The following is a 24,228-nucleotide window of genomic DNA, read 5'->3' on the forward strand; positions in this document are numbered from 1 at the left end:
AAGAACAAATAGCATATAAGGAAAGAAATCAGTGTATGACTAATAAGGAAAGAATCAAATTCAGAAGTATAGGGTAAGCAATTAGGGCTAAGTTCAGAATACTCTTAATTAAGGAAATAGTAGGTAAGAACAAAGTACGACAACAGACAAGGTAGGCGAATCAGTTAATTTGAATAGAAGAGGTAGAAATTGAGGGTTTAAAGGAAGATCTTTCAATCAAACCATAAAAATAGGAAATCCAGAATCAATCAAAGGAAGACATGATTCAGTATTCAACATATAAATAGAGTAAGAATAACCAGACATAGCAAACATGCAGGTTAAACAGTATCGACAGAAAGAAGCAAGTCTGAACAATCAAGATGAACATAATCACATATAGGTGACACAAGTTAGGCTAAAACTTAGTAAGAACATATTCGAGGCAAGGTAATCACAGAAACTTAAACCAGAATCGAGTAGTCATGCTAACACACAGAACCAAACAAAGAAATCTCAGAAATTTAGGGCTTTTAACATAGGCGAGTTGAAAAGGAAATAAAATCATAGAATTAGTCAAAATATGCAAGTGATGGAAGTTTAAACATAAAGAATCAGTTTAAACAAAGTTTTAAAAGAGTTCTGAAACCCTAATTTTAGAAGAAGACGAAAATACTTTGAAATTGAAGATCCTTGTAAAGAGTTACAAGGATAGTGTAAAACATCAAAGAAATAGACTCAAATCATTTAAAAATCGTACAGATCTAGTAGATGCAAGCAAAAATTAGTGATTCAGAAGAAACCCAAGTAGAGATGAAAGAACCTGTCTAAAATCTCAAGGATCGTAACAAGTACAGTAGGATTTCGCTTAAATTCGTACTGAATTAGCAAAGAACAGACCAGATGGAAAACCCTAAATGCAAGTCAGCATGGCCCAGGGCCCTTGAAGGCCTCAGAGATGGCGAACATGGCAATAGAGGAGCCATTGGAGGCTTAGGAGTTGAAGGGAGATCATCGGGGAAGACCAGAGAAGGGAGTCGGCGATTGAATGAGCTAGGGTTAGGTTGAGGGGTTGAGAGAGGAGAGGAGATAAGAGAATACAGAGGTGGCGGATTTTGGAAATGAGATAGGGTTACGGGGTCATTTGGAATTAAAATGGTAAGAACGGATTAGGGCCGTTGATCTTTTAGATCAACGACTAGGATTTGACGGGTGTTGGGTTGGGTAGGCAGGTTCAGGGTTTGGCTCGGGTTTTTTTAATCTTAAATTGGGCTGGGGTTGGGTTTAAATTGGGCTGAAATTGAAAGGCAAATCTGGCTATATTTTAAATAGGCAATTTTTCCTATATAATTTATAATAAATAATAAATAATTTCTGGAAAATAATTTTGTGTACCACAATGATTTAAAATATATATTTAACATTTTAAAAATATAGGATATCAATTTAACGCATATAAATATAATTATACGTTAATGGGGCTAATGTTGCAATTATAAGCAATTTAGTTTTAAAAATACAAAAATGCAATTGTAAAAATGTGTAAAAAATATTTTTTTACCATATTTTGACATAAATATAGAAATTAAATTACTAAATCACCATAACAATAATTTGGGGGATAATTATTGGGGATTTTATGAATAAAAGGGAAGGAAATAAATCAATTTAAATCCTTAAAATTATGGAAAAAATTATAAAATCTTGTGCATGTTTATATATGCATATATATGATATTTTGAAGGTATTTTTGCATATATAAAAATATAGAGAAAAATTGGGTATCAACAGCTGCCCCTCTTTACCCGGGAAGGATGAAAGAGTTTTTGGGCAAAGAAATAATGGCCAATTTTGACCGGGTCGGATGTTTTGAAAGACAGAGGATGGACTCCGGCTTTCGAGTTTCCTACATATCCCTGGTTTTACAGGAATCAGACGATGTGTAGTTCTGGATTCATCTGCGGAGTATGCCGATGAAATTACTGTAAGAACAGACATGCGATGCGGAAGCGGCTATAGTGAGCGGTTAAAGCTCAGTATGGTTGGAGGGAACTGGAGCGAGATCACTCCTACTAGGATGGCGGTTTCTTAATGGTTACCTGCAGATAAAAGATGCTACATACGTATTTGCGAAAATTTAACATGATGCAGATTTCCTTTGGACCATGAAGGTTGTCTTTGGATGGTTAAAGATGACGTCCTTGGACCATGTCGTCCTGGGCCATGAATTGTTTAGTGAGGGATTTGCAGGCCATGAAATGATGTTCTCGGGCCATGAAAATGGTGCCTCCGAACCATGACGCCTTTGAATAATGATATGCAATTGAGGGATCCTCAGGCCATGGCATGGTGTCTTCTGGCTATGAGGATGATGCCTTTAGACTATGACACCTTCGGATAGATTGGTGATATTTCAGCCCATGATGTGCAATAGTCATGATGTCATCAAGACAATGATTAGTCTTGTGAAATGGAGTGCAGAGCTTAGCCCGATTGGAAAGCGAATAGATAGTAAAATAGAGCAATATCCGTGCAAAAGGGATAGTGCTTAGTCCCATGCGAATGTGGAGGCAAGGATTAGCCTCATGTAAGTATACAGGCAAGGATTAGCCTCATTCAAGTAGGAGGCAGGGATTAGACTCATACGGATAGGGAGTCAAGGATTAGACTCATGCAAGTGGGGAGGCAAGGATTAGCCTCATGCAGATAGGGAGTCAAGGATTAGACTCATGCAGATAGGGAGTCAAGGATTAGACTCATACAGATAGAGAGACAAGGATTAGACTCATGCAAATGGGAGGCAAGGATTAGCACTCATGCAAGTGGGGAGTCAAGGATTAGACTCATGCAAGTGGGGAGGCAAGGATTAGCCTCATGCAAATAGGGAGGCAAGGATTAGCCTCATGCAAATAGGGAGGCAGAGATTAGCCTCATGCAAATGTGGAGTCAGGGATTAGACTCATGCAAATAGGGAGGCAAGGATTAGCCTCATGCAAATAGGGAGGCAATGATTAGCCTCATATAAATATGGAGGCAGAGATTAGCCTCATGGAGTCAAGGATTAGACTCATGCAGATATGGAGGCAGGGATTAGCCTCATGGAGTCAAGGATTAGACTCATGTAGATATGGAGGCAGAGATTAGCCTCATGGAGTTAAGGATTAAGGATTAGCCTCATGTAAATATGAAGGCAAAGATTAGCCTCATGGAGTCAAGGATTAGACTCATGCAAGTATGGAGGCAGAGATTAGCCTCATGCAAGTATGGAGGCAGGGATTAGCCTCATAGAGCCAAGGATTAGACTTATGTAGATATGGAGACAGGGATTAGCCTCATGCAAGTATGGAGTCAGAGATTAGACTCATACAAATTGGGAGGCAGGGATTAGCCTCATGCAAGTATGGAGGCAAGGATTAGCCTCATGCAGGTATGGAGGCAAGGATTAGCCTCATGTAGAGAGCAAGTAGTAAGTAAAAGTAGCATATGTCTTAGCTGGAGATGTATATTCGGTGTCTGATGGCTGGTTGGATAGTGAATTTGCTTTGTGTATATGTGTTTGCGAGTGCTATCATCACGTCAATGTACCTGCATTCAAAGAAAAGTTGTAAGTTTTGTAGGGGGAGGTTGGTTCTTGCTTCATCCTTCGGCCTTACTCTGCTCCGTTCTGAAGCCTTTCGAGTTTCCCTGGGCGACACCTGACTGTTATGGAAGTAGAGTTTTCGAAAATATATAATTTGATAAAAATAGAGTTATTTCAGAAAAACAGATGAACTAGTGACTGTAACACATCTCAAAGACATTGCAGCTCTCTTATGTCAAAATTTTGAGGGCCTTCCTCAAAATTCTGTCCCAGTTTAGTAGATGATCTTTGATCGTTTGCGGATGATGGATCCTGCTGAACCTTCTCCAGAATTTTGAGAATCTTTCTCAAAATTCTGCCCCACTTCTTAACTGATTACTAACTTCCTGGCATGCGATGGCGCTGGCTGGACTTGCTCCGAAATTTTGAGGGTCCTCCTGTTAGTACCCTGTGAACCTGTATGGACCTTTCTAGTTGGGAGAGAATTTCCCTTTGGCCTCATCTTGATGTGGGAAGATTTTCTTCAATAACAGTTGCCCTGGTGCGAACTGCCTTGGTTTGAATCTTTTGTTGAATGCTTTAGACATTCTGTTTTGATAAAGTTGGCAGTGACACACTGCGTTCATCCTCTTTCCATTGATAAGGGCCAATTGTTCATAGCGACTCATTATCCATTGTGCATCGCTAAGTTCAGCCTCCTGTATGATTCTTAAAGAAGGAATCTCCACCTCAGCTGGGATGACAACCTCGGTACCATAAACCAACATGTAGGGAGTTGCCTCGGTTGATGTGCGAACCATAGTGCGGTACCCTAACAAAGCAAAGGGTAACTTCTCATGCCATTGCTTGTGGTTCTCTACCATTTTCCTTAGTATCTTCTTAATGTTTTTGTTGGCGGCTTCTACGGCTCCATTCATCTGAGGTATGTAGGCTGTGGAATTCTTGTACTTGATTTTGAAAGCTTCACATATAGATTTTATTAGATCACTATTGAGATTGGCGGAGTTGTCAGTAATAATGGACTCGGGAACTCCGAATCGGCAGACAATACGATCCTTGACAAAATCTGCGATGACTTTTTTGGTCATAGCTTTGTAAGATGCAGCTTCTACCCATTTTGCGAAGTAATCAATGGCTACCAGGACAAACCTGTGTCCGTTTGAAGCAGTAGGCTCAATTAGACCAATAACATCCTTTCCCCAGGCAGCAAATGGACAAGGTGAGCTTGTTGCATTGAGCTCATTTGGCGGCACTTTTATCATATCGGCATGCACTTAACATTGAAAACATTTGCGGACATACTAAATGAAACCATTCATGTGTGGACCACAGGTCCCAGCATGCACATCCTCAAAGTAGCTTAGAAGCTTCCTTTGCGCCAAAATATCTTAGTAAACCCAAATAAGGAGTTCTTCTGCACAAGTTCCCTCCGCTGTGGAAGAAGTGATTTGACAATCTCTCGAGCGTGCGTTTCTGAGTGTGATTTGCATGCTTTGGGTATTCTCCTTTTGATAAGTATTCTTTGATTTCATGGAACCAAGACTTTCCATTTGCTTCTTCCTCGACATGAGCACAATATACCGGTTGATTATGGATCCTCACCGGAATGGGATCGTTGTAGTTCTTATCTGGATGGTGTATCATGGATGACAAAGTGGCCAATGCGTCGGCAAATTCATTCTGAATTATGGGCACATGTCGGAATTCTATCTTCGTAAACCTCTTTCTCAATTCTTGCACCTGGTGCAGATATGGCAATATCTTTGAATTCTTGGTGGCCCACTCTGATACCAAAACCGCTCCAACGCCCACTCCTTTGAAATTTGCGGCTCCGTCAAAGAACATCCTCCAACCATCATATGCTTCGGTAATGTCTTTCTCCTACGAATGATACTTCTTCATCAGGAAAATACGTTTTCAAGGGTTCGTATTCTCCTCCCACCAGATTTTCAACAAGGTGATCTGCAATGCTTGTCCCTTGACCGCCTTTTGAGTTACATAGACGACATCGAACTCACTTAGTAATATCTACCATTTAGCCAACTTCCCAGTAGGCATGGGTTTCCGAAATATGTACTTCAGGGGATCCATCCTGGATATGAGGTAGGTAGTGTAGGCACAAAAGTAATGTCTCAATTTCTGGGCTGTCCAGGTCAAAGCACAGCAGGTGCGTTCAAACAGAGAATACCGTGCTTCATAAGGTGTGAACTTCTTACTCAAGTAATATATGGCCTACTCCTTCCTTCCTATCTCATCATGTTGTCCCCGAACACATCTGAAGGCTCCATCTAATACTGATAGATAGAGTAGCAAAGGTCGTCCTCGTTCTGGCAGGACCAGAACTGGTGGTGTGGACAGGTATTCCTTAGTCTTGTCAAAAACTTTCTGATAATCCTCGGTCCAGCTTGTCTCGACATCCTTTCTTAGCATCTTGAAGATAGGTTCACATATGACCGTGGACTATGCTATGAAGCGACTGATATAGTTGAGACGTCCTAAGAAACTCATCACATCCTTTTTGCTCTTAGGTGGTGGTAACTCCTGAATAGCTTTAACTTTAGTCAGATATAGTTCGATCCCTCGACGACTGACGATGGCTCCCAATAACTTTCCTACAGGAAGCCCGAATGCATATTTTGCGGGGTTCAATTTCAAATTGTACCACATGAGCCTGTCAAAGAACTTCCTCAAGTCTGCTATGTGATCTTCGGCCCTCTTGGATTTGATAATGACATCGTCCATATACACCTCTATTTTTTTGTGTATCATATCATGGAAGATGGTTGTCATGACTCTCATATAAGTGACCCCAACATTCTTCAGACCGAACAACATCATCTTGTAACAATATACACCCTATGGTGTAACAAAAGCTGTCTTCTCTACATATTCTTCATCCATACAAATCTGGTGATAACCTGCGAAGCAATCGACAAAGGATTGGAGTTCATGCTTGGCGCAGTTATCGATCAGGATATGTATATTCGGCAATGGAAAGTCGTCCTTGGGAATTTCTCTGTTTAAATCCCGATATTCAACACATACTCTGACCTTCCCGTCCTTTTTCGGAACTGGCATAATGTTAGCTAACCAGGTTGGATATTCAACCAACCTGAGAACCTTGGCTTTGATCTGCTTGGTAACTTCTTCCTTGATTTTCAGGCTCATGTCTGGTTTGAACTTTCTGAGTTTTTGTTTTACTGGCGGACACATCGGATTAGTAGGCAACTTGTGAGCCACTATGGAAGTGCTCAAACCGGTCATGTCATCATATGACCATGCGAAAATGTCCTCATATTCTTTTAGGAATTGAATGTACTCTTCCTTCTCCATTGGTGACAAGTGAATGCTGATGCAAGTCTCCTTGACGGTCTCGGCATCTCCCAAATTTACTGCTTCGGTTTCGTCCAGGTTAGACTTAGGCTTATTCTCAAAATTTTCAACCTCCTTGATGATTTCCTCAGGTATCTTATCTTCTTCCTCTGAATCACTATTCTCATGTTGCGTTGCCTCATTACATGTCATAGTCACTAGTTCATCAGGAAAAGTAATAATAATGCTATAGAAAGGAAAAGTGCAAAGATAGTAGTGAATAATAAAGAGCAAATGCATTTGATTAAAACTTGAAAAATTGTCCAGACAAAGCACGTCTCGATGAATCGAGCATTTATTTTGGAACAAGTAAATCTTAAAATAAAATTACAAGAAATCTTAAATGCCTAGAATGGCTATAGAAGTAAATTCTGCCAAGCTACCTAGGGACTCGGTGGGCTCGAGATGGTGTGGCGGTCCAGTTTCTGAAAACAACTCCTTTCGCCATAGTCTGAATAGTAAGGCCTTCTTCCTCCTACTCCTCAATTATGGCAATGCACTCTATGTCTTCATCCTCCAAGAACAAATTCCTCAAATCGGCTAGTTCCTCTTCCTCCGCAGTCCCCCATATTGTGTCGTCCTGGTGGAAAGCTTGTTCCAAGTGCAGCACTGGCTGCTCAAGAGGGTAATATGGTCTACGCTAGGCAGGCGACCAATTCATGTACTCTTGCCACGTGTACTAGTATCCGAGCCCAAAAGTGGTACCATGATTTTTCAGCTGTATTGGCTTGGTGATACCTTGGAGGTTCTTTCCCAGCCCTTTACCGGGTTCATATCCGGACCATGCTAGTATTCTTTCTAACTTGTTACTTCACCACTTATCCTTCTCGATGACATTGATTCGTTCGATATGATGATAGGTTTCCCCTCCTAGCCTTCTCTTATGTCCAATGGCCAGGATAGTTTGACTAGTGTAGATGAGGTTACTCCCATCTCTGTGAACACCTCTTGACGGTTCCATTTGAATTTCACGGCTTGATGTAGTGTGGAAGCCACGGCTCCAGTAGCATGGATCCATGGTCAGCCCAACAGAAGATTATATGAGGCTGGTATGTCAAGCACTTGGAATTCAACGTCAAACCAAGTTGGCCCCATCTGTAAGCAAAGGTTGATTTCTCCGATCGTGGCCCTCTAGGACCAATCAAAGGCCTTCAAATTCATGCTTCCTACCCGTATCTCATGGAAACCTTTGTCTAACCTCTTTAGAGTGTCCAATGGACAAATATTTAGGCTCGAACCTCCATCAACTAGGACCCTGGCAATGAACTTATCTTCAAACTGCACTATGATATGCAATGCCCGATTGTGATTCAAACCTTCAGGTGGTAGCTTATCTTCGTGGAAGATAATCTTGTGGCTCTCCAACACTTGACCGACCATGTTGGCCATTTCTCCACCAGTGATGTTATTGGGTACATAAGCCTCGCTCAGTACTTTTATCAGAGCGTTCTTGTGTGCCTCTGAGTTCTGTAATAGTGACAGGATAGCTATCTGAGCAGGGACTTTGTTCAGATGGTCAACAACAGAGTATTCTTTTGCCTGCTCTTTCCTTCACAGGTTGTCTGGCCCAGTCTCAATGATAGGCTGCCTAGTAGTGGCCTCTTTACTCGAACCTCCTAGGTGTTCAGGGGTATAGACTCTTCCAATTCTAGTCATCCCTTGTGCAGCATCAGATTCCTCTACCTTCGTAAATCTCAACATCCCGGCAAGGGAGATAATCAACAAAGCAACAAACATCCCGGCAAGGGAGATAATCAACAAAGCAACAAACATCCCGGCAAGGGAGATAATCAACAAAGCAACAAACATCCCGGCAAGGGAACAATTCAATAACTCTTTCTCTTTCTTTCACTTCTTACTTTATAACTCACTTTACCACTTGAGTCAATGCTCCAAAGGGTTCAATTATCTCATATACTTTCACAATTCGTATTATAACTCGAGCCAATGCTCCTCAAAGTTCAAAGATCACAATTTCTTTCACATGCTTTTTACAACATATGGAAATCATCATTAAGGCATGAAAGATACAACAAAATCAGAATATCCGCAATATAAAGACACACGGTCATGCTAGACACCAATGTATAAATACTCATCACCATGCCTATACGTCGTACTCGACAATTAGCACGTAGCAAATAAGACTCAACTCCTAATCCCTCAAGCTAAGGTTGGACCAAACACTTACCTCGAAGCTTTGAACACCACTCAAGCCTCAATTATAGCTTTACCCCCTTGATTCCACTACCAATCCGCTCGAATCTAGTCACAAGTTACTTAATTACATCAATAAGTGCAAAATGAATCAACCCCAATGCATGAAAATGAGTTTTCCCAAAGTTTACCCAAAAAGCCAAAATCACCCCCGGGCCCACGTGGTCGAAACCTGAGTTTCGGACCTAAACTCGATTACCCATTCCCCCACAAATCCAAATGTATAATTTGTTTTGAAATCGGACCTCAAATTGAGGTCCAAATCAACAATTTTTGGAAAACCTAGGTTTTACCCAAAACACCCAATTTCCCCATGAATTTTTTTGATTTTAAGTTGAAATCATGTTAAAAGATATTAATGATTGAAGAAAACTTGTTAAAAATGACTTACAATTGATTTGGAGAAGAAAGATTGTTTGAAAAATCGTCTCTTATATTTTTGGGGTTTTGAAAAGTGAAAAATAACTAAAAATACTGTCTATTTATACCCCTCTCAGACCCTCACCGTGGACCGTATAAAAAGGACTATGGCCGCGGAGCTCCACCGCGGACAGCATTAAACGGACTGCGGCCGCACAGGCCTCCCTGAAGACCTGTAGTTCAGCACCCTGTGCGGACCGCACAAAGGCGACTGCGGCCGCACAGCCTCCACCGCGCCCTGCACAAAGGCGACCGCGGTCTCGCTGGCCCCTCCGCGGTCGCACGCGATTTCTCGCGGACCGCACTAAAGGGTTCAGAGGCCTGCAACTTCTGACTTGCAACATCTGACTTTCTAAGCCTAAGGCATCCTGGAACCTACTCGAACTCACCCGAGCCCTCGAAACTCCAACCCAAGTATACACACAACCTCAAAAACATCCTACGGACATATTCGTGTAATCAAATTACCAAAATAACATCACGAGCATCGAATTAAACCTCGCGATCAATGAAATTTCTCAAAACTCTTTTAAACATCACATTTCTCAATTAAGGTCCGGATCGCATCAGACGACGTCCTTTTTTTACCCAAATTTCATAGGAATGACTCAAGTCATATATAAAACTTGTACTGGGCGTCGGAACCAAAATACGGGCCCGATACCAACTCGTTCTAATCAAATTTCATTTCAATTTCCTTAAACATTTTCATAAAAACAATTTCCTTTTAAAAAAAATTCACTTCTCAGGCTAGGGAGCTCGGATTCTGATTCCGGGCATACGCCCGAGTCCCATATTTTCCTACGGACCCTCCGGGACCGTCAAATCACGGGTCCGGGTCCGTTTATCCAAAATGTTGACCGAAGTCAAAATTTTATTTTAACATCAAAACTTAGCATTTTTCACAAAATTTCATATTTAAGCTTTCCGGCTATGTGCCCAGATTGTGCATGCAAATCGAGGCAACTCTAAATGTGGTTTTCAAGGCCTCGGAAGCACATAATGGGTAAGAAAACAGGTGATGACCCTTTGGGTCGTCACATTCTCCACCTCTAAAACAACTGTTCGTCCTCGAATGGACAGAAGAAGGAAGTACCTGAGTCAGGGAATAAATAAGGATAACGGCTCCGCATATCGGACTCGGACTCCCAGGTCGATGCCTCAGGAGGCTGACCTCTCCACTGAACACGAACAGAAGGGAAACTCTTGGATCTCAACTGAAGAACTTGCCGGTCTAGAATAGCTACCGGCTCCTCCTCATAGTACAAGTCCTTGTCCCACTGGACAGTGCTAAAATCTAACACATGAGATGGATCGCCGTGATACATCTGAAGCATGGACACATGAAAACTGGATGCACGACTGATAAGCTCGGCAGCAATGCAAGTCTATAAGCCACCTCTCCCACTCGATAAAGAATCTCAAACGCACCAATGAACCTAGGGCTAAGCTTGCCCTTCTTCTCAAATCTCATCACGTCTTTCATAGGCGACCCTCGGAGCAATACCCGCTCACCAACCATAAAAGCCACATCTCGAACCTTGCAATCTGTATAGCTCTTTTGCCTAGACTGGGCTGTATGCAGTCTATCCTAAATGATCTTGACCTTGTCCAAGGCCTCCTGAACCAGATCCGTACCCAACAACCGAGCCTCTTCCGGTTCAAACCATCCAATCGGAGATCGATACCTCCTACCATATAAAGCCTTATAAGGAGCCATCTGGATACTCGACTGGTAACTGTTGTTGTAGGCAAACTCTGCTAAAGGCAAAAACTGATCCCACTAACCTCCAAAGTCAATAACACAAGCTCGGAGCATATCCTCCAATATCTGAATAATCCGCTCGGACTGCCCGTCCGTCTGAGGATGAAATGTTGTACTCAACTCAACCTGGATGCCCAACTCTCGCTGAACTGCTCTCCAGAAACATGAAGTAAATTGCGTACCTCAGTCCAAAATGATAGATACCGGCACACCATGAAGGCGAAAAATCTCCCGGATATAGATCTCAGCTAACCTATCGGATGAATAGGAGACTGCCAAAGGAATGAAATGCGCTGACTTGGTCAGCCTATCAACAATGACCCAAACTACGTCGAACTTCTTCCGAGTCTGCGAGAGTCCAACAACGAAGTCCATAGTAATCCGCTCCCACTTCTACTCGTGAAGTTCAATCCTCTGAAACATTCCACCAGGCCTCTGATGCTCGTACTTAACCTGCTGACAGTTCAAACATCGAGCCACATATGGAACGATATCTTTCTTCATTGTACGTCACCAATAATGTTGTCGTAAATCCTGATACATTTTTGCGGCGCCCAGATGAATAGAGTACCACGAGCTACGGGCCTCCCCTAAAATCAACTCTCGAAGCCCATCCACATTAGGCACACAAACTAGACCCTGCAATCTCAAAACTCCATCATCACCTGCTTAGCACCTGCTTAGCACCTCCACGTTGCACCGTGCCTCTAAGGACACACAAATGGGGATCATCAAACTGCCGATCACGGATACGCTCCAATAATGAAGAACGAGCGACCGTGAAAGCTATTACTCGGCTAGGCTTAGAGATATTCAATCTCACAAATCTATTGGCCAAAGCCTGAACATCCAACGCAAGCGGCCTCTCACCGACCGGAATATAAGCAAGACTGCCCATACTGGCTAACTTTCTACTCAGAGCATCGGCCACCACATTGGCCCTTCCCGGGTGATATAAGATGGTGATGTTATAATTCTTCAACAACTCCAACCACCTTCTTTGCCTCAAATTCAACTCCTTTTGCTTGAACAAATACTGAAGACTCTTATGATCCGTGAACACCTCACACGCCACGCCATACAGATAGTGCCTCCAAATATTTAATGCGTGAACAATGGATGCCAACTCTAAATCATGAATCGGATAGTTCTTCTAATCAATCTTCAACTTCCTTGAAGCATAGGCAATGATCTTGCCATCCTGCATCAACACTGCACCAAGCCCAATACGGAAAGCGTCACAATAGACTATGTAAGGCCCTGAACCCATGGGCAATACTAACACCGATGCCGTAGTCAGAGCTGTCTTGAGCCTCTGAAAGCTCGCCTCACACTCGTCTGACCATCTGAACTGGGCACCCTTCTGGGTCAACCTGGTCATTGGGGCTGCGATAGATGAGAACCCCTCCACGAACCGACGATAATAGCCTGCCAATCCCAAGAAACTCCGAATCTCTGTAGCCGATGCTGGTCTAGGACAGTTCTTGACTGCTTTAATCTTCTTCGGGTCAACCTGAATACCCTCTGCTGACTCAATATGACCCAGGAATGCAACTGAACTCAACCAGAACTCATACTACGAGAATTTAGCATATAACTGACTATCCCTCAAGGTTTGAAGAACCACTCTAAGTTGCTGCTCGTGCTCCTCCCGGCTGCGGGAATATATCAGAATATCATCAATGAAGACTATTACGAATGAGTCTAAATAAGGCCTAAACACTCGTTTCATCAAATCCATAAAAGCTTCTAGGGTATTTGTCAACCCGAATGACATAACCAAGAACTCATAATGCCCGTACCGAGTGCGGAAAGCTGTCTTAGGGACATTGGATGCCCTAATCCTCAACTGATGGTAGCCAGATCTCAAGTCAATCTTTGAAAATACCTTCGCACCCTGGAGCTGATCAAACAAATCATCAATCCTCGGCAGTGGATACTTATTCTTGATGGTGACCTTGTTCAACTGCCGGTAATCAATGCACATTCTCATCGAACCATCCTTTTTCTTGACAAACAACACCGGCTCACCCTAAGGCGAAATGCTAGGTCTAATAAAACCTTTCTCAAGCAAGTCTTGCAACTGCTGCTTCAACTCTTTCAACTCTGGGGGGCCATGCGATATGGCGGAATAGAAATAGGCTGAGTGCCCGGAACCAAATCGATGCAGAAATCAATATCCCTATCGGGTGGCATACCCAGCAGGTCTGAAGGAAAAACATCAGGAAACTCACGAACCACAGGCACCGAATCAATAGAGGGAACCTCAACACTGGAATCACAAACATAAGCCAAATAGGCCAAACACCCCTACTCGACCATACGCCAAGCCTTCACGTATGAGATAACACTGCTGGTAGAATGACCAGGAGTCCCTCTCCACTTTAAATGGGGCAAATCTGGTAAGGCTAAGGTCGCCTTGGCGTGACAGTCCAAGATGGCATGGTACAGGGATAACCAGTCCATCCCGTTATAACATCTGTGAGCACGTGATTTTTGCCCTATATGAATTACTCCATAAATTCAAAACAAAATAATTTCTTGCAGTGTTTACAATTTTGTGGATTTTTTGTGGTATTTTTGCTAATTATTTGCATTTGTCTGTGCATGTTTATTTTATTTAACCAACAAAAAATACAAAAAATACTTGGCATTTGCATTTAGGGTTTAATTTTATATTTTAGGATTAATTAGAAAATTAATTGTTTCATAAAATGGAAAAATCACAAAAAATTAGTTTAATTTGCACTTTTAATTTTAGCTTTGATTCTGAGTAGTTTTTCTGTTATTTATTTTTAATTAATTGGGTTAATTATCATTTTAATTTTAATTAGTTTTTTTTTAGTTCTAGGAATTAATTTTGATTTTAATTAAATTTTGAAAAAAAAGAGAAAAAGAAAAAAAAGGAATTTTAAATTAAGTTTGTTTTGAAATAAAAATGAAAGAGGATTTCATATTTTTGGGCCAGCCATCAAATTAAACCCCCAGGCCCAAATTTTTCACCTCTAACCCGCAGCCCAGTCACCCCAACCCGGTCTGGTCCCCTGTAATAACCAAACGACCCCGTTTTGCCTATAACAAATCCCAGCCGTCGAGGTTCCTTGATCGAACGGCTGGAAGCTGGGGTTATTTAATATATTACTGTCCTAATGACCCTAACCCTCCCCAAGCCCGTCTCTCTCACCCCACCCCTCAGAGAACCCCCGCCGTCTCTGTCGTGTGCCGCCTGCCAGAAATCGCCTCCGCCGGCGGCGTTGCTCCGAACAACCCCAAAATTACACTCTAGCTTCTTCTCTTTCCTCTCCTTCCAAATCTGCACCCCTTTTCCCTCAAATCCCAACCAAAATGCTCGAATCTTGAATTGAAGAGGAACGACCAAAACCCTAAATCGTCCAAACTGCCCCAAAATCACACCCCACAATCTCCTCATCTCCCTTATGCTAAATCCACATTCAATTCCCTTCAAATACCTCCAAAATTACTCGAATGTCAAATCTAGGGTTCTAGAGTGTTGAACCCTAAATGGTGCATAAGAGTTTGTCTCAGGCATGAGGTTGTTTTCTAAGGTCTCTTCCCTCAATAATGCTACTTACTTGCTCTTACAAAGAACAAGTGGGTGACATTATTGAGGACGAAACCAACAGTTTGATGTCCGTCTCAATTCTGTCCAAATAGGTAAGCATTCTTCACTTCTTTTAAGTTTTCTTAACCCTCTAAGGATCTGAAAATTCTTGCCCCCTAACAAACTCACGTTTATCCTATCTTCCAGAGCCTTTCCTCTTAACAGAATTGATTCCTCCTGACCTAGAATCCTTGAATTACCCTTAGCCCAATCAATTATTACTAACCTTGCCCTTCCCCTTGAGCCCCCATGAAGTTCCTAACTATTCACTAACCCCTTCTTAGGTTTAAAAAGAGTGACAAATAGGACTAACTAAACACAGAGGGCATCCAACGGATCAAACTGTGAATCAGTTCTTAAAGAAAATGCCGAAAATCTACTGGAAACAAATTAAAACATGAATCAAATCTTCAAGCATTCACACCAACATTTAAACAAGAACACTCAATCATAACACTTATCAATACTAATCTAAACAATGATTTAAACTAAATTAAACAACACAGAACACTTAGCTTATTAACCATTAAAATAGAACGGAAGGGTCGAGATTTAACGGGAGAAAACAGGGACAAAAATTAATTCAAGTCTAAAATCTGAACATGAACTTCAAATTAAAGGACATAGGCGAGGAAGAAGATGGGTCGAACTTGAAAACAATTGGGTTTGAGAGGGTTAAAATGGGAAATAGCTAGCTAAAATAGGGTTGCATTAGATGGGCCTATATAAGGATCTCTTTCTCCTCATTTGGGGCAGCGGAGACATTCTGAAAAATCTGAGAGATATAGAGAGCTGAAAATCGAGTGATTACACAGGCTGCATAATATTTTACTGTTTTCATAGATTTCTAAGAGCTGAAAAGAAGAAAAATTTTAGAGAATCAGAAATGGTTAAAAATCAGTAGAATCACTGTTCTATTGGTTTGTTCTGCTTCAAGTGGTGAGGTCTTCAATTGCTGAACAGTTTATGCTTCATTTGGGTTGAAATGACTTAAGGTCGAGTCTAGTTTGTGGTTTTCTAGTTCATTGCTTGGACTGAAACTGTTTTTTGGGCCATTTCACATCATTTTCTGGGTTGAATTGGTATACTTAGTGTTGAATCTGAGGTTTGGTTCTGCTGATGTTGACTGAATCTGCTGACCCTCAATTTCTTTTTTGGTTAATTCATTCTTCTTCCGGGTACAAGTTCTAAACCCTTCATGATGTAAAGCCTGACTCAAAGATGAAATGGAAGCACTATTATATTTTAGCTCATTGTTTCTTTGCCGGATATTTACATTCCCTCATTTATTCATAGTATAGTCTCGGTTAAATTCCATTTCAGTAATCAAATTTAGATGTTGTAATTAATCGAGAACTGTGGAGACCATGATATATCTAGATCTTGTTGTTTGTTTAGCTTCGGTGTTATAGATAAATTTAGCAAGCCATGTTATCTGAATGAAGAAAGTGATTGGGGAATTGTTGAGTTCTATTACTGCCTAGTATGTGTAAGCTTGACGTTCATATAGTAGTTTGGTTGAGCTTTAATAATTGAGATCTGTTGTTCGTGAAGCATGGAAACCATTAGTAGCTTGATTTGTAATGGAACTGTCTCCTTTTAAGTGGCTTCAGTGTTCTACTATCATGTTCAAATGTTAGCTTAAATTCGAAATTTGGAATATCGTAAGAGCATGGGAATGATGATGGGATTAATATGTTTGTTGGCATAAGTATATATATTTTGTGGATACTAGGTGTTTAACAATGTTAGTTTTGTGGTCATTTGATTCAAGTTAAGAAATCTGCAAATTTAAAATCAGTTTTCAATTCATCTTTCTTTAGATTAAATGTTTCCTCTATGTAATTGCTTGAACGTAATTCCCTGACCTCTTTCCCATTCGATTTGGGCTTGCTCCATGGGCATTGGGCCTACTTTGAGTCCAAGTCGATTCCAGCTTGCCATGGTCCTCTTCAGCGATTTTAGAGGTTTCATCTTGCACGCAGCTCATGTGGACTGGGCTCCTTTTCGGCCCGGAATTGAGATGGTAACTGATCCACCAAATACTTAAAACATAATAGGCTTTGGACTCTTTTAAAAATAGACATTAAGATTTCCATAAGGTACCTTAGATCAAGTTAGAATAAACGGAGGTGCGCTGCGCCAAATAAAATCACAAATTGTGTGACCCTCTTTAATTATTTTCTTTAAAATATTTAGAACTCGAGGCGTGCCGTTTAACAAGCTTCCACGGCCCTCGCAAAGTTAATAACGCGTTAGTTGCTTTAGGCACGCTATTTAATAATATTACCTTCTTAAACTCGGGTGTGCATTTATGTAACCCAAATCCAAGTCTCAACAATGTTGAAATATGTCAAAGACTGTGGGTGCATTTATGTGACGTGGTTCAAGACGTGTTTTAACAGCGATGCAATATTCCTAATAATTAAATAAAAGCGATTAAAAAGTTAAAATTGAACCATAGGTCGAAACATGTATTAAAATCAGGTAATAGTCCAATTATAACAGTTGAGCGACTGTGCTAGAACCACGGAACTCGGGAATGCCTAACACCTTCTCCCGGGTTAACAGAATTCCTTACTCGGATTTCTGGTTCACGGATTGTAATACAGAGTCAACCTTTTCCTCGATTTGGGATTTAAACCGGTGACTTGGGACACCGTAAATCTCCCAAGTGGAGACTCTGAATTTTAATAAAATAATCACATTTCGATTGTCACTTTAATTGAAAAAAACTCCCTTAAATACTACCCTTATCTGGGGGTGTAGGTAAAAAGGAGGTGTGACAGCTCTGGCGACTGTTCTGGGGATCGAACCCAGAATCTCTGGTTCAGGGTTCAGAATTCGAGCTTAGAATAATTATTGTATGTGGCTTTATTTATTACATGATTTTGTTACATATTTGGGCTTGATGTGCTAAGTGTTGATTTTACCGCTTTGATATTATCTGAACTGTATATAAACTTCTACGAAACCCTTCTCTTCTCATCTTCGGGGATGTGCTCGCTGGTCGAGACTCTCTATTCTGTTAGTTTCATACTTTGAAATAAGAAAGAGCCTCAGACAAGTTACTAAGCCGGATGGCCTTTTGGTTCTCGGTACGTAGCCCCCTCCTCGGCTCGAGTTATCCGCTCGGGTACACACTCTAGAACATATACCCAGGTTTTGAACCTAGAATAACTCAGCCTCATGCAGGATCCCTAGTAGGAACGTTTGTTTGCATCATTTGCATTTTGACTTTGGAGATTCAACACAGGGGTTGGGTCTGTCTAGAACAGGTGTACCCGAAATGTAAAGACCATTATGATGCATCTTACTTGCTACTTGTTCATTCATTTGCTTCAGATTTGCATGTTGACCGGCTTATAAAGAAAAATTAGAAGGGTTAATGGGATGGTTGAGAGGGATAAGTGTCTATTTTGAAAAACCAATGTCCCAAAACATACCGAAACTCTGCCGAAATTTTGAAAAAAAAGACGAGGATTTTGTAGTTTTCAAAGAAAAGAAAAAAAAGGGGGGAAACATTTGTGTTTTAGAAAGGAGAAATAGTTGGTTTTATTTTGACAAATTTGCCCGAACTACGCCAGTTTGATTCCCGCTAGATGTGTGATACGTAGGCAACCCCCATCGGGTCCAACTTCCTTTTTTGCAAAAATAGCCCAAAAGAACAAAAAATTTACTTTTATTTAAAAATAATTAGGGTGATGCCATTCTTGTCAGAAATAACCGAATATCCCTAAAAGGGCGCCAGAAGGTTGTTTTTGCAAGAACAACCGCCTGTGGTCATTTTTTCAAGGTTTTCACCGGTTAGCCAACACAGCCTTAAACTCTTCGACTCCGAGGTGCTGAAAGGTCGTATTTGGAAAACCGAATTTTATTTTTAAATGAAAAAAAGTGTCAGTCTATTTTTGAGTCAATTGAATCGTGATTTTTGCTTAACCACCCTAATAAATGTGCAGAATGAGCACAAGTCAGAATATGCCAATAACAGTCGTGAACAAGATCCCTTTGGAGTTGCATATGTGGTGGGATGATTTGGGTAAATCGGGACAAGACAGGGTCAATCAATACTTGGGAGGCCTCACTGGGTTGTTGAAGATTAATCCTAGGGGGGACATCATAAAGGCATTGGTTACATTTTGGGACCCGGCCCACAACGTATTTCATTTCTCAGATTTTGAACTTACCCCAACATTGGAAGAAATAGCCAGATATATTAGGAATCCCAAAGTTCCCCTGAGACACCAGTACCTGATTGCTCCAAGGGTCGTAGTCGTACACAGGCTCTTAGACTGTTTGAAAATAAGTAGGGGGTCCACAACCCAGACTTGGAAGCTGGTTTTTGTACTTTGCAGTTTATATACAACAGATATGGTCATGTAGGAGGGTTCAACAAGCCGGAAAATAAAATCTGCAGCAAAGGAAACCGCCTTAAGTGGGAAGAACACATGTGTTTCACATTTATGGTGGTCTTTTTGGGATTTTTGGTGTTTCCTAGAAAAGATGGGAATATTGGCATACGAGTAGCCGGAGTTGTCAGCACTTTCCTTACTCAAGCCAACAACACCCTCGCACCCATGATAGTAGCTGAAATCTTCCGCGCTCTCACAACCTGCAAAGCCGGAGGAGACTTTTACGAGGGGTGCAACGTGTTGTTGTAGATGTGGATGATCAAACACTTATGCCATCATCCTCAATTTATGAGTTATGGGTCGATAGAGAAAACGTGCATAGAAGAATTTTACACGAGGGTTGACGGGATCAGCTTGCCAGAGGATGTCACAGAGTGGGTAGTGCGCCTCCGTTCAGTCACTGCAAACCAAATAGAGTGGACATTTGGATGGTTGCCTGTGGATGAGGTCATATACATGCCAGCCACCGGGCCTCATTTCCTCTTGATGGGACTCAGGAGTATCCAGCCTTATGCTCCATATCGGGTTTTGATGCAGCTGGGGAGATGCCATATAGTTCCAAGAGATGAAGATCTTAGTGCCCAAGTAGTCGAGATCGGACCTAACGGTCAATTTCACGAAGCAGAAGTCCGCCAAATTTGGAGCGAATGTCAATACTTAACAGCCAATACTTGTGTGCGTGATCGATCCAAAGGTGAGGTTTCACCAGGGTAACTTTCTTGGTATAGGAGAGAAATTGAGTTTGGGAGGCCGGCTAAAAGACCCCATCTTCAGGAATTCGTCGAGGCATCACAGGAACAATGGGACTAGTTGGCCAAAGAAAGCGAGTATAGGGATACCATAAGCAAATTGGAAAAACAAGTTTGGGACCTTCAGTTTGAAAATAGCTTGCAAGCCGCAGCGGACGAAGGAGAAAAGAAAAAGCTAGCCATAGAAAATGAGGCCCTTCGAGCCCAGATTTAGAAAATAAAAATAGCGGCAGAAAACCCAGACCGAAGTGCCAAAAATGGGAAACTCATAGCTAACTTGAGGCAGAAAGTGAGTGACTATAGTTTTGATTTGAACAAAGTAGAAAGTGAACTAGCTAAGGCTCGAAAACAGTTGGCTAAAAATGCAGATGAACGAGCACGCCTGATTAAGCAGTTGAAAGAAAAGTACGATGATGAGGTCGCGGGATTAAAGGAAAGGGTTATTGCCATGGAAAACAAAATGATCAAACAGGCTAAAGAATTCAAAGTTGAAAGAGAGCATTGTTATACAGCATTGATATAATTAGAAATAGATTTGCAACAACTTCAGAAGCATAATCAAGTGGCATAGCAAACTTTGGAGGCCAGGGCCCAGCATATTGGGCGTTTGGTACAAGAAAAAGGTGTCATAAGAGAGAGAATTAGAAACATCGCCGATTACATCGTTATGAAGTGCCAAATCTGTGAGGATATGACTCGCACTACCTTCTTCGTGGCAGTGATGACATTTGTTAAACAGATAATGAGCGACTTGGACCGACTTCAAAGGGATCTTGCATATAGGCCCGCGGCGAGACCGAATGATGTCCCGCGGGCACCAGGAGCATTGATGTATTCATGATTTTTCATTTGAGTCTGTATTTCCTTTTCCGTTGGAGTCTACCAGTTGTGTTGATGCTGTATTTTCTTTCTGCTGGAGTCTGTCATTTGTTGTCGAGTCTGCATTTTCTTCTGTCGGAGTATGATAGTTTATTTTTGAAGTCTGTATTTTATCTTTTCATCAACGTCTGTTAGTTTCCCTTGGAGTCTATTAGTGTTGAGTCTTTGTAATCAAAGCGTTTGCTTTTTATAAAATTGAAAATCCCAAAAATTATTTTATTATTTACTTTCGTACTTATCGCCCAGAACTACGCTCGGTCTGATTCATGCGGGATCATGATACGTAGGCAATCTCCATAGGATTCGACCATAACCAAAAGAAAAAAAAAAGAAAAAAATAGAGGAAAAAACAAGAGAAAAAAAAAAGAAAAAGAAAAGAGAGAAAGTAAGAGAAAAAAGCAATGGCAAAACAAGAGGGAAATGAGAGGATAAAAACAAAGAAAAGAAAAGGCTAGAATGGAAAAAGAGAAGAAAGAGAAGGAATTTGCAAATGGAAAAGCAGGGATGACGCAAGCAGCCGATCAAATGCATAATTGAAATGGTTAACTACTTAGGTGCATTCATTCCCCAAAATGTGGTTACCAATTTGTTAAAGCCCTAACCACTAACAAGGTTGTTGTTGATGTATTGAGTTCAGGCAGGTGGTTAGTTTATTGGCATTCTGGAAACTCACTCATACAACACCCGATCAAAAGACAGGCTGAATATGGCCAACCAAGAGCCGGAGACAAGTATTGTCGACCCGTCAAAAGAGGTGGAAGAACTGGATGTTGATGCAATGAAGGAAGAGATGTATAAGTTAAAGCAGCAGATGGATGAGATGTACCAAGCCTGGGAAAAGGGGCATCCATCACCGGTTTATCCCGCCAACCCTGCTTATATCCCACCATCGGCCCAACCTCAGGAGTCTCCCACTGTGAACTCATCTCCAGCCTTTCCCCTCTACCAACAATGCTATGGCACCACTTCCCATACTTTTCAAGCTCCACCACCCAAACAAGTCCCATACCCTCCTCCACCAATCACTCATGTTTTTGTGGCATCTCCACCCGCTGCATTACACCGATCTTCCAATGAACCTTTGTTCCAAACTCACGACAACCTGTACTATCCCCCTGAACTGACCTTCAAAGTTCCAGAACCATAATCTTACACCCCTCATCTTGATCTCCCGGGAGAGACCGAGAAGCCACCCAAAAATCCCGAGCATGAAAAGATGATTAGAAAGGTCAAAAGCTTAGAACAATCGTTTAGAGATATGAGGGGGTTGGGAGGTCAAGTAAGTGTGGCCTATAAAGATTTATGTTTGTTCCCAGATGTTCAGTTACCAGCAGGGTTCAAAATGCCCAAGTTTGATCTATACAACGGGCATGGTGACCCAGTAGCACACTTAAGAGGATTCTGTAGCAAGATAAGAGGAGCAGGTGGAAGAGATAAGTTGCTGATGGCATATTTCAGCCAAAGTCTAAGTGGACCGGTATTGGAATGGTATACCAGACAAGATCACAGCAGGTGGTACACATGGGACAATTTGGCCCAAGCCTTCGCCTGTCATTTTCAGTATAATCTTGAAATTATCCCAGACCGTCTATCATTGACGAAGATTGAGAAGAAGCCCGGTGAGACTTTCAGGGAATACAGATTCCGGTGAAGAGAGCAAGCAGCGAGGGTTGACTCTCCGATGAAAGAAAGTGAGATGGTTGATTATTTCTTGCAGGCTTTGGAACCCACTTATTTTGGTCACTTGGTGTCAGCAGTGGGCAAGTCCTTTAATGAAGTTGTAAAAATGGGAGGCATGGTTGAGGAGAGACTCAAGTCCAACAAGATCATAAGTTATTTAGCAATCAAAGCGACCACCCAGGCCATTCAAAACGGTACTAAAGGTGTACTCGGGAAGAAGAAGAAAGTGGACGTTGCGACGATTGAGTCGGGAGCTTGGGTCAGTTCCAAGAACCTTCCACGTTACTACAACCCACCTCGACCCTATCACCAAACTTACCCCCACACTCCATATAGCCTGCCACAACATTACTACCCACCGCCAGATCCCCATTTTTCCGTCCATCACGCACAAACCTATACCAAACCTTCTGCTCACGCACAATGGCGTGTGCCGGCTCCACAAAGTACATACCTAGCTCCACAAAATGCCCATCCACCCCCAAGAGCCTACATAAATCCCCCTGGAACAGGTTTTCGGCCCAATCAAGCCTTTAAGAATGAGAGGTTGCAGAAGCAGAAGACTTTCACTCCGTTGGGAGAATCATATGCTAGTCTATTCCACAGACTGAGACAGTTGAGTATGTTGAATCCGATCGAGGCTAAACTACCAAATCCCCCTCCCAGAAATCTGGATCGCTCGGTGAGTTGTGAGTATTGTTCAGGGACCCCGGGTCACGACACAGAGAAATGCTGGAAATTGAAAACAACTATTCAAGAGCTCATTGATACTAATCGGATTGAGGTCCAAGCCTCGGAGGCACCCAACATCAACCAGAACCCGTTGTCGGCCCATCATGAGACTAATATGATTGAGATAGTGCATAAGAGAGGGGAGCCTAAGAAGCCTTCGCAAACCGTCATGATGATTCGGGCTAGTAAAGCCAAGCCGTTTGAAAAGTCAACAAGTGAGAAGTTTGTGATCAAGTTGAACGGGGCAAATAATGAACCATCTGTGGAGGTCAAGAAGGGGTCCTCAAGTGACGTTGCAGGAAAACATGAAAGAGCAAAAGTGGTTGTGCCAGGAGCGACGAACAAGCCTGTGGTAATTGTGAAAGGCGCATGCACAGATTTTGTCATTATCAAACCAGTAACTCAATTACCCATAGTCAAAAACAAGGCATCCCCATGGAATTATGAACAAGTGACAGTGACTTATAAGGGGAAATAGGTTAAAGAAGAAGTGTGTGAGACCCATGGTTTGACTCGATCGGGGAGATGCTTTGCCCCCGAAGAGTTGAGAAAAGCTAAGACCTCAAAAGATAGCCCAGTGTTGGTGAAGAAAGCTGTGACCGAGGAAGAAGCAGAAGAATTTCTGAGAAAGATGAAAGTACAGGACTATTCCATTATGGAGCAGTTAAGGAAGACACCGGCTCAGATCTCACTCTTGTCATTATTGATCCATTTAGACGAGCACCGTCGGGCTTTGATGAAGATCTTGAACGAAGCTCACGTTCCTGACAAAATCTCAGTAAACCACTTGGAAAAGATAGCTAATAAGATATTTGAGGTAA

Source organism: Nicotiana tabacum, chromosome 5 (assembly GCF_000715075.1).
Source record: "Nicotiana tabacum cultivar K326 chromosome 5, ASM71507v2, whole genome shotgun sequence".
In the NCBI taxonomy this organism is placed as follows: Eukaryota; Viridiplantae; Streptophyta; class Magnoliopsida; order Solanales; family Solanaceae; genus Nicotiana; species Nicotiana tabacum.